Source organism: Ctenocephalides felis, unplaced genomic scaffold (genome assembly GCF_003426905.1).
Source record: "Ctenocephalides felis isolate EL2017-DRISC unplaced genomic scaffold, ASM342690v1 CF-g0.4_SCAFFOLD_03572, whole genome shotgun sequence".
Classification (NCBI taxonomy): Eukaryota; Metazoa; Arthropoda; class Insecta; order Siphonaptera; family Pulicidae; genus Ctenocephalides; species Ctenocephalides felis.
In genome coordinates this window covers 35,044,174-35,054,052 of record NW_020539726.1, presented here as the reverse complement: position 1 = coordinate 35,054,052, position 9,879 = coordinate 35,044,174, and the positions used below count along the sequence as shown (strand labels likewise).

The window sequence follows — 9,879 nt, the reverse complement described above, 5'->3', positions numbered from 1 at the left end:
ATTTTACATACAAACAAGCAAGGAAGAATGTTATGATAACAGAATTCTAGATAGTGTTTTTTTAGTATAATTTTTATTATCCAGAAACTTTATTTATTAATTTGATTATTATTATTATTTGCTTTTATGTTATATTAAATCATCATACTACGGATATCACTTTAATGTAAATACTATCCTTCATTTCATCTTCTTTTTGATTTAAATTTATGTTATTGTTCATTATTTTTACTAGATGTTAAAATATTCAGCAGTTGTAACATATAATGTAATTAAAAAAAAGATAGTGCAGTGGACAAAATTATTTGACATATTTTTGTATAATGTTATATATTGTAATTCAAATATCCCGACATTACTATTAGTGATGTTGGAAATAGTGTTCTCCTACTATAATTATATATTCACCATCTTATATTTATGTTTATGTTAAAACTATGTAAAATAGCTCTCTTCTTGCTGAATCGTGAAACAAGTAACATCTAAAATTTCGTCATTTAAAGGAAGCGTTTTTTATTACCATGCAGTTATCATAACATTCTTTCTTGCTTGTTTATATAGAAAATACGCCTGATCGCACAGCAACTAGAAAGACATCTTCACAGTTGCCATGACAACGCTATGTAACGAGACAAAATTGTCTCCTTTGTTTTCTTCAATATTTATTCATAAATACTTAAATTTATTATTACTACGACCTGTATTTATAAAATTATTATTTTTCCCGATCATTGCACATTGCAATCTTCGCTCCCTGGTGCATCCCTAATTTGTTGTTTAGTTTTCCTCGAAGATCTTCTGATGAGACTTCTGGAACGTTGTTTTGGTCTGTTGGAATTCGGGGGTTCCGTACCTCCGGAGGAAACTCCGGTGGTCGTCGTGGCTGTGCCTTCGGGCAAAGCTCCGGCTGTCGACGTCAGGGACGCCGGACTGCCGGAGGAGGCTCGGGATTTACCTGGTAAAAGATAATTGATATATGTATATATATATATATGATAAAATTGTTTTTGGACAACCATCTAGTAATTAAAAACAGTTTTATTGAAAGAAAATGTTTGTTTCCACATGCAATATTTTTCCATGTTCCTACTGCGCATGATCGCTGAGGAAATCTTCGCAATATGAAGCCACTAAAATTCTCTCTATCCTTTTCTCTCATCCAATGACGATACAGTTTCCACAATTTTCCGCAAACACGTACACACACATTTTACACGTAACACATACTCCAAGCTGACAACATGTTCGTTTGAAATAAGCTTTTTTATAATAAAATATATTATTTATTTTTATGTTTATTTTGATTTTACGATTATTTAAAATATATCATAACTCGACGTTTTATCGATTTGTTGTTTCATATTTTTTTCGTGCAATTTCGTGTGTTTTTGTGTGTCTTTTTTCAAATTTATTTGTATGGTGAGTTTCTTTACATTTATTTATCTCTGTTATTTATTATGTTTGGTTTTCATATATACTTTGCATATATACTTTCACAGTATGTATTAGTTTTGAAACAAATTTATAAAATTATGTTAGATATATGCTTTTTTACATGTTTTTAACTTCCCGTTGAGTAAGTTATTGTAATGGGCCGATAATCAAAATTGAAAATTTTTACATTTCTCGACGTTTTGACGGTTTCTGAAAATTTTGGCATACCTCAGAAAAAATGGATGTGTGTGTGTATGTATGTATGGATACAATTTTTCGTCCACGTTTTCGGGCGTACGGATCAACCGATTTGAATGGTTCAAAAAACATTCGATTCCTATTGATAGGGAGATGAGATGAGCTGATTAGTATTTCGCAAAGGCAGGTCTAGCAGTTACGGAGATAATGAGCAAAGAGTGCAGAAAATAGAAATCAAATTTTTGAGAAAATGGAGCATCCGATTCGAATGTTCTAAAAAACATTCAATTAGTAATGATTGCGAGAAGTGTTTATCAGATTTCGGCAAAGGCAAGCCCAGCCATTTCGAAGATACGGAGCTAAATGATCCAAAGAACTATCTGCTTGTCTTATCATAATAATTGATTTTGGAAAAAAAAATTTTTGCTTCAACTTTTTCAATAATTTTTTTTTCAAAAAAAATTTTGTTTGTATATCGAAAGTAATTCAGATTGTATTTTTAATTCTGACTATAGTTCTAATATACTTTAAACAAATAATTTCAACTTTGCAATTCAGTTCTTATAAATATTAGACAAAGTCACAGTATTTATTTATAATAATCTATTTGAAAACATTCAGTATTCCTCGAACATTTCGTTACGGTACGAAAAGTTCCAGCAATTTGCCTTAAGGCACAATGCCATACACCCCACTAGTTATTTATTTTGTCTGTAATTATGTATTTTTTATATTGTTTTAAATTGTAACCTTGAAATATTTAATTGTAGCACTGAAGATGAGTCAAATCAAGACCCGAAACGTATGTTTTCTGAATAAAAACATTTTCTTTCAATAAAACTGTTTTTAATTACTGGAACAATAGAACTATTTTATCATATTATTTCATCATCTGTATATAATATATATATATATATATATATATATATATATATATATATATATTACCATCTTATATTTGTTTGTTATATATATTGTTGTGCACCCCTGGGTTAACAACAATTTATGTTGAGGCCGTCACCAACAGTTATGTTGCGTCCAATCGATGCCAACAATTAAAATTTAGGTTCTTCTGCTGCTAAACTTCACTGTGGAATATTTAATTAAACATCTGAAGACTTTTATTAATATTTATTTAATTCATTACTTGGTTACACTTAATACACAATTGATATTTTGAATAAGAGTGATGTGAACTGTTTGGCTTTTAGTTAACAAGTGCGCCCTGACTTTGTTCCTTTCAGGCTTTTATAATCCCTGGTGGTGACGTAATTCTTTCTGGAAGGTTCGCCTGTTTTACCGTTAGAAAATGACTCATTGGTGTTTGTTTGTGACGCAGAAACCGTTACGGCTCGTTACAATGTTGCTTATCGTAATACTTTGTTGCGTACAATATTGCAAGCTTGAGTCATACCAATTGCGTTGTTCATATTGACTATTACATCGAATTTATAATATTATTCATAATTATTGTAAAGGGTGAATACCACTACAATATATATATATATATATATATATAGGTATCGTAATTAGCTGCCACCAAATGAAGAGATATTAATTATGGGTTCTCTTCTTGATATGTAAAAACAAACACTTTTTAAGATTTATAGATTTTATTTTAAATTGTAACTTACATTATTGGGTGTTGATATTTTTAATCTGTACTTGTTGGCGGTTCAAACATAACTAACCCCCGCTCCATAATAATCAGTTTTTACCTGATTCGACCCTTATTGTCGGATAAGGGTCGATTTATAAAAGTTTCATATAAATGGTGCCAACATTTATACATATTAGGGTGCAACATATACATATATATTGGGGTGGTCCTTAATATAGACATATTCGATTTTTCTTGCTCCCAAGGGCTCAAATGGTTCCAAATTGATAAAAATCAATTCTTTGAAAGTTTTAGATCTTAATATTAACGTTTAGATAGAGCGCAATTCAATCAAAGTTTTGTATGGAAAAAGCATGAAAATTTTTTCAAAAAATTTGTAGAGCGTCGAATTTCCGGTAAAAAATAACACGAATTATCACTTAGAATTCATTTTCGCTAAGTTATACATATTTTTTTTAATTTTCAAATTTTCTCCATGCTATTGCCATACAAAGTTTTATTGAATTGCGCTCTATGTAACCGTTAATATTAAGAGCTAAAATTTTCAGAGAATTGATTTTTTATCAATTTGGAACCATTTGAGGCCTTGGGAGCAAAGCAATTTGAAAATGTCCATGTTAAGGACCACCCTAATATATATATATATATATATATATATATATATACACACATATAAAGAAACTCGTGTTTTTTATATTACGTATATTGTTTATGATGACTGTTTATTTGTGCGTATTTCAAGAATTTACTAAAACTCTTCTTCTTCGATCACTCAGGTTGTTAGGTTATTATTTAACCTTTGTCGCTGTGGACTGTATTAAAAAACTGATTTAATTTTATATTCTCTATTTGTTGCAGTTCTAATCACAATAACTGATGTATTATTAAGTATTAATGAAGAAAAATATATTTATGCGTATAGGTTAGTTACATGTGGTTAAGTCGGCTTAACTTTTAGAACAGAGCGACTCGTTCCTCTAAAGCACAACGCTCCCCCTCTACCAGGGGTAGCAACCATTCCGTATAAAGCTTAATGCCCTGAAGTTTTGTTAACTTTCATGGCCAATATAATAAACCGAAAAGACGTCCGAACAATGACAATAGTAACAACACTATGTGTGATTATATTTATCATTTACAAAACGTAGATATTATTTCAGTATTTATAATGAAAAAGGAAAAAAGTTAAGAATTATAATTTTTGCAAATTCGACAAGGGAGAAACAAAAACGATATCCGATCTCACACTTGAACTTTTTGTTTTGAGCTGACACTATGATGAGCTCCAAATAATGTACATATATATATATATATATATATATATATATATATATATCATTCACTATCCACCGGATTATTTTTTCCGGATTTTTTTATCCTTTACCTTTGGACGTGGCACTGACGTAGGCACTCGATCGCCTCTTCAGACCAGTACTAGAGTCCTCGTCGCCCTTTGGAAGGATTCTACTCAGTGTAAGTAATGTCCTGAAGATCTCCTTGATATTGTAATCGTCCTTTGCAGAACACTCGAGCACTTTCGCCCTGAAAAGGGTTTGTAATTATGTTGGGTAAATAAATTGAATCAAATGCAGGGGATGAATGGTCAGTTGCAGGAATAAGATTTACAGACCAATGTTATGGCAAAACCATGTTACGTTTCGACTTGCATAAGTTATGCTACTGAATACTGTCAAAATGTTATGTATTTGCTGTGCATTCAGGCGTTTTACACATAAACTGCAACGTCACTCATATGTTATGAAGCTGAGTCAGAAAGACCGTGTTATCTAACATCGTTTTTTGACATTTGTGCGGTTTCTACGTTAGGTTTTCTATCTGATAACCTAAGAAATACGCCTGACTACACAGCAACCGCATGGCTTTTGTCAATATTCAGTATGGAAAGTTCTTTATAATATACGAGGTCTGTTCAAAAAGTACCCGGAATTACTAATAATTAAATTTCGCGGGTCTGGAGTATCTGATTGTCAAAATTTTTTTTTATTGTGTTGGTATACATGCCCCTAAAGTATGATGAAATTTTCAGCTATATTCACTGTTTACTTTGTCTGTGGTAGTCGCTAAGGTTCGACCGTGTTTTTCTGAGCTCGGCGATTTTTACAATGGAAGAATTGAAAAAGTCAAGAATTTGTATTAAATTTTGCGTAAAAAATGAAATAAATGTAACAAAGTGTGTGAAATGTTACAAAAAGCCTATGGTGAGTCTGCTATGAAAAAAACAAGTGTTTACGAGTGGTATAAGCGTTTCCAAGATGGCCGCGAAGACGTTGAAGATGACGAACGCTCCGGTCGACCCAGCACGTCACAAACGATGAAAATGTGAAAGAAGTGAAAGAAAAATGGTTATGAATGATCGCCGATTAGAGAAGTTGCTGATGAAGTTGGCATATCAATTCATTAACAATTCATGGCTGTTGCACCACGATAACGCACCTGCTCACTCGTCGTTGCTTGTTCGTAATTTTTTGGCCAAAACAATACCGTAGTCATGCCCCAACCTCCATATTCACCAGATATGGCTCCGTGTGACTTTTTCCTATTTCCAAAGTTGAAGAGACCCATGAAAGGACGGCGGTTTTCCTCGATTGAAGAATAAGGCCGAATCGCTGAGAGTGCTCAAGGACATATCAAAAAGTGAATATCAAGGGTGCTTCGAAAATTGGAAAAAACGCTGGCATAAGTGTATTATATCTGGGGGGACTACTTTGAAGGGGACCACATTAATGTAGACGAATAAATAAATATTTTTTTGAAAAAACGAAAATTCCGGGTACTTTTTGAACAGACCTCGTATACTTGTCATAACATTGGTCTCTTGTACGGCAGAATCGGTCCATGAATATCTTTTTAGAAATATATCATTAATGTGTTCTTAGAAGTTATTAACTGAATGTAGTAAAATATTTTTATATTAGATTATATATATATATATATATATATATATATATATATTTATAAATATGTGCACCTTAGCCTGGGTAATTCGCAATAAACCCATTCACTGACATCTTCTATTCGGACTTCTCTATGAGTTGGAGCTAAATCTAATTTGTTCCCAGCAATTACTATTGGCACTTCCTGAAATATATAATAAAATTATATATATATATATATATATATATATATATATGTATATATACGTTGTCAATTCAAAGTTCCAATTTTTTCAATATTTTATCCTATACTTTTTAATATCATATTTGATGTCCTGCATTTGTGATTCATTTATGGTCTTAGCATAAGCAGTATAATAAATTCAGAAAAAAATAATATAGTACCGGTAAAATAACAATATCACACTTGATTTTACCACACAACATAATCGCTTCAATCGTTAAGCCTATAATTTTCATAATCTCGGCGATAAAATAATAAATCGCCAAATCGGTTCAGTCGTTTTAGAGCCTTAGCATACCTAACATAATACGAAGCTCTATTTATATATATAACATATATACATTTCTAGTACCTCCAACTAACTTCTAAATACCACAAATATCAATATAATATCAATACTTCTTTACGCATTATTTACATAAAACTACAACTCAACCAGTACCGACAATTTTACAGTGCTTCCTAGTATGCCCAAAAACTTGCCATAAATGACACTTAAAAGAAAATAAGTGACGTATTCTCATCGAACCGAGAATAGCCTATAAGGTATGTTTTCATTATTAAGTTACCTGATAGTCGGCTCTCTGCTCTCTCAGTTCTTCAAAACACTGTTTGACGCAGGCAAAAGATGGAGCTGAAGTCGCCGCGTAGACTAAGATGAAGGCGTGAGCAGTTGCTATACTTAGACGACGCATTGCTGGAAATTGCTTGGTCGCCTGCTGTATCCAAGATATCCACCTGGAAAAAGGATATATGTATATATATATATATATATATATATATATATATATATTTATTTATATATATATATATAAGTAAGTTCTTGTAGGGCGATACATCAAATAATAAAAAGCAAAATTTATAAATTAATCTTTAATTCCAAACTCATATATCTCAACATCAAAATTAACAACTAAATCATATATATATATATATATATATTTATATATTTATTCATTTTTAAGTATATAGCCCATAGATTTCTTCCAAGAAGACTCAAAATACAATTATTTTACATTATGCATAACTTTTAACATATATACAAAATTACAATATATAGTAAAATTAATAATGTGTATAAATATATATATACTAGCGGGCCCTTCCTGTTCAAACATTTTAACAATTTCATTTTTGTCTCTGAGTGATGACTTAAAAATGTTGTATTGTTTATGGTAAAGAATATCCCGACGTTTTTCTCGAATTTTGGTATTTAATTTGGTTTTATTATTTTTGCTTTTATTCGTGATATTGAAATTAAAATTATCAGTAAAAAATTTCAGCATGTTTTAAGTTCACAAATGCTATCACAGGTGGCGCAAGAATTTACTAAGTGACACTAGATAATATTAGTAAATATACAAAACTTTAATTGAATTGCGGACTATCTAAAAGTTAATATTAAGAGCTAAAACTTTCAGAGAATTTGTTTTTATTAATTTGAGCCCCTGGGAACAAGCAAATTCAAAAATATCCATATTAAGGACCACTGACAACATAATACTAATAATTTGAGTGTCAACACAAATAAATTGCCGCGTGATTTAGATTCACAAATGCAATCAGAGATGGCGCAAGAATTTACTTGATAGTATTAACAAACAAAATTTTGATTAAATTGCGGACTATCTAAAAGTTAATATTAAGAGCTAAAACTTTCACAGAATAGGTTTTTATCAATTCGCAAGTATTTGAGCCCTTGGGAGCAAAGAAATTCATATGTATAAATTTATTTAATTACCTTTAATGTGACTTGTCCAAGATCATATTCTCTATTATAGAGATCCTCGACAGTACTCCGATATTTATCAGAATAAGTATTCATAAGAAACCTTTTAACGATACAACTTTTACCTACTCCTGCTCCACCGAGTATAACCTGATAAAATATAAAAGTTAATTAAAACAAATATCTAGAAAAATAAAATAAAATACATACATGACAAATCATTTATAGTAGAAGTATTTGTCTTTAGAAAAAATTAAATAAAATGCTTCTACTTTAAATATTACACCCTAGAAAATTGTAGAACCCACAAATGCATTCAAAATGTTTCAGAAGTTTGTAGTTATAGTCATAAATTATTTTTTATAATTCTTTTTCCTTGTCATGGCAACGCTATCTTATGCTTGTTTTTGTGAAAAATTGTATAAATGTCTATTTGCTGTGCGATCAGGCGTATTTTACATAAAAACAAGGTAAGGGGAATGCTCGATAATGCATCTTCCTTGCTTGTTTATATGTAAAATACGCCTGATCGCACGGCAAATTTAGACATTTCATGGTTTTTGCTTTCTAATTACTGAAAATTAACTAAAATATACCAAATATTAATAAATCTTTTCTTCTGTATATTATTATGGAAAAACATCATTAGAATTTAATATATCGATGAGAAAATTAAACTTTTCATAACACTCCTGACTTAATGAAACTTTTATGTTTTGTGTTAATTAATTCAATAGAGAAGTGATAAATATATTAATTTGGGATCAAAATATAATTTGTAATTAGCATAGTAAAATAATATTTACTATCAATTATTAAACAAGCTTCAGATTTTAAAATAAATTAGTAAGTTTACCGTATTTTCTAATAAAACATTTCAAAGACTTCTTATTATAATGTAGTAAGTTTCTAACATTCTAGAAGCGGATCACATTTTACTACAAAATTATTTTCTATTAATTAATTTGAAACAAGACAGTACATTCACAATAATCTCAAGATAGTTTTATTCTGAATATCTTGTTAATTTCGCATTTCTACAAAACATTCTCGAAGAAAAGGCATCTTGTTTACAAAATATCAAGTAATGAACATCCCCGTGAGATCAATTTTCTTTCTAGGGAAACTCGAGGGAAACTCGAGGGAAACTCGAGGGAAAACTAGTAATCCTCTTTCTGAACAAATGAAATATAATACTTGTATACATCATTATTAGAGAAAAATATATTTTTGCTAAACATATAAAAAATAAACAAAAATGTAAAACAAATAAAATAATTTAACGAATAAAATAATATACTAAAATGGTTTTTGTTTGAGCTCGTAGTCAAATATGATTTGTTTGAATTCTTTTTAAAATGTATTGTAGATACTAGAGAGTTGTTATTTTAGAATAATATACTTTGATATACATATTTTGATTTTTAATTTAAAAATCTATAAGTTTTTTAACAAACTTTTGAGTTATTAACCACAATATGAACAAAGTACACGTAAACGTGCACAAGTACTAAAAATACATTCTGTTGTTTGATTAATTTTTAAAAATACACTGTTGACAGCAGAATGTTTGTAAATTGAGTATAGTATACTATGATATACATATTTTAATTTTAAATACTAAAATCAATAAGGTTTCTCACAAACTTTGAAAATATTAACCACAATTTGAACAAAGTACACATAGGTTCCGTGTAATTAAAATAAAGTTTGATGTTTGACTAATTACAAGTGCTAAAATGCTTAAAAAATTAATTAA

At 29.9% G+C, this 9,879-nt stretch overlaps 1 pseudogene; it reads right to left on the bottom strand.

The window, feature by feature from the left end:
• Positions 1-711: 711 nt before the first annotated feature.
• LOC113388415 lies at positions 712-8,342 on the bottom strand (annotated as a pseudogene).
• Between the last annotated feature and the right edge of the window lie 1,537 nt (positions 8,343-9,879).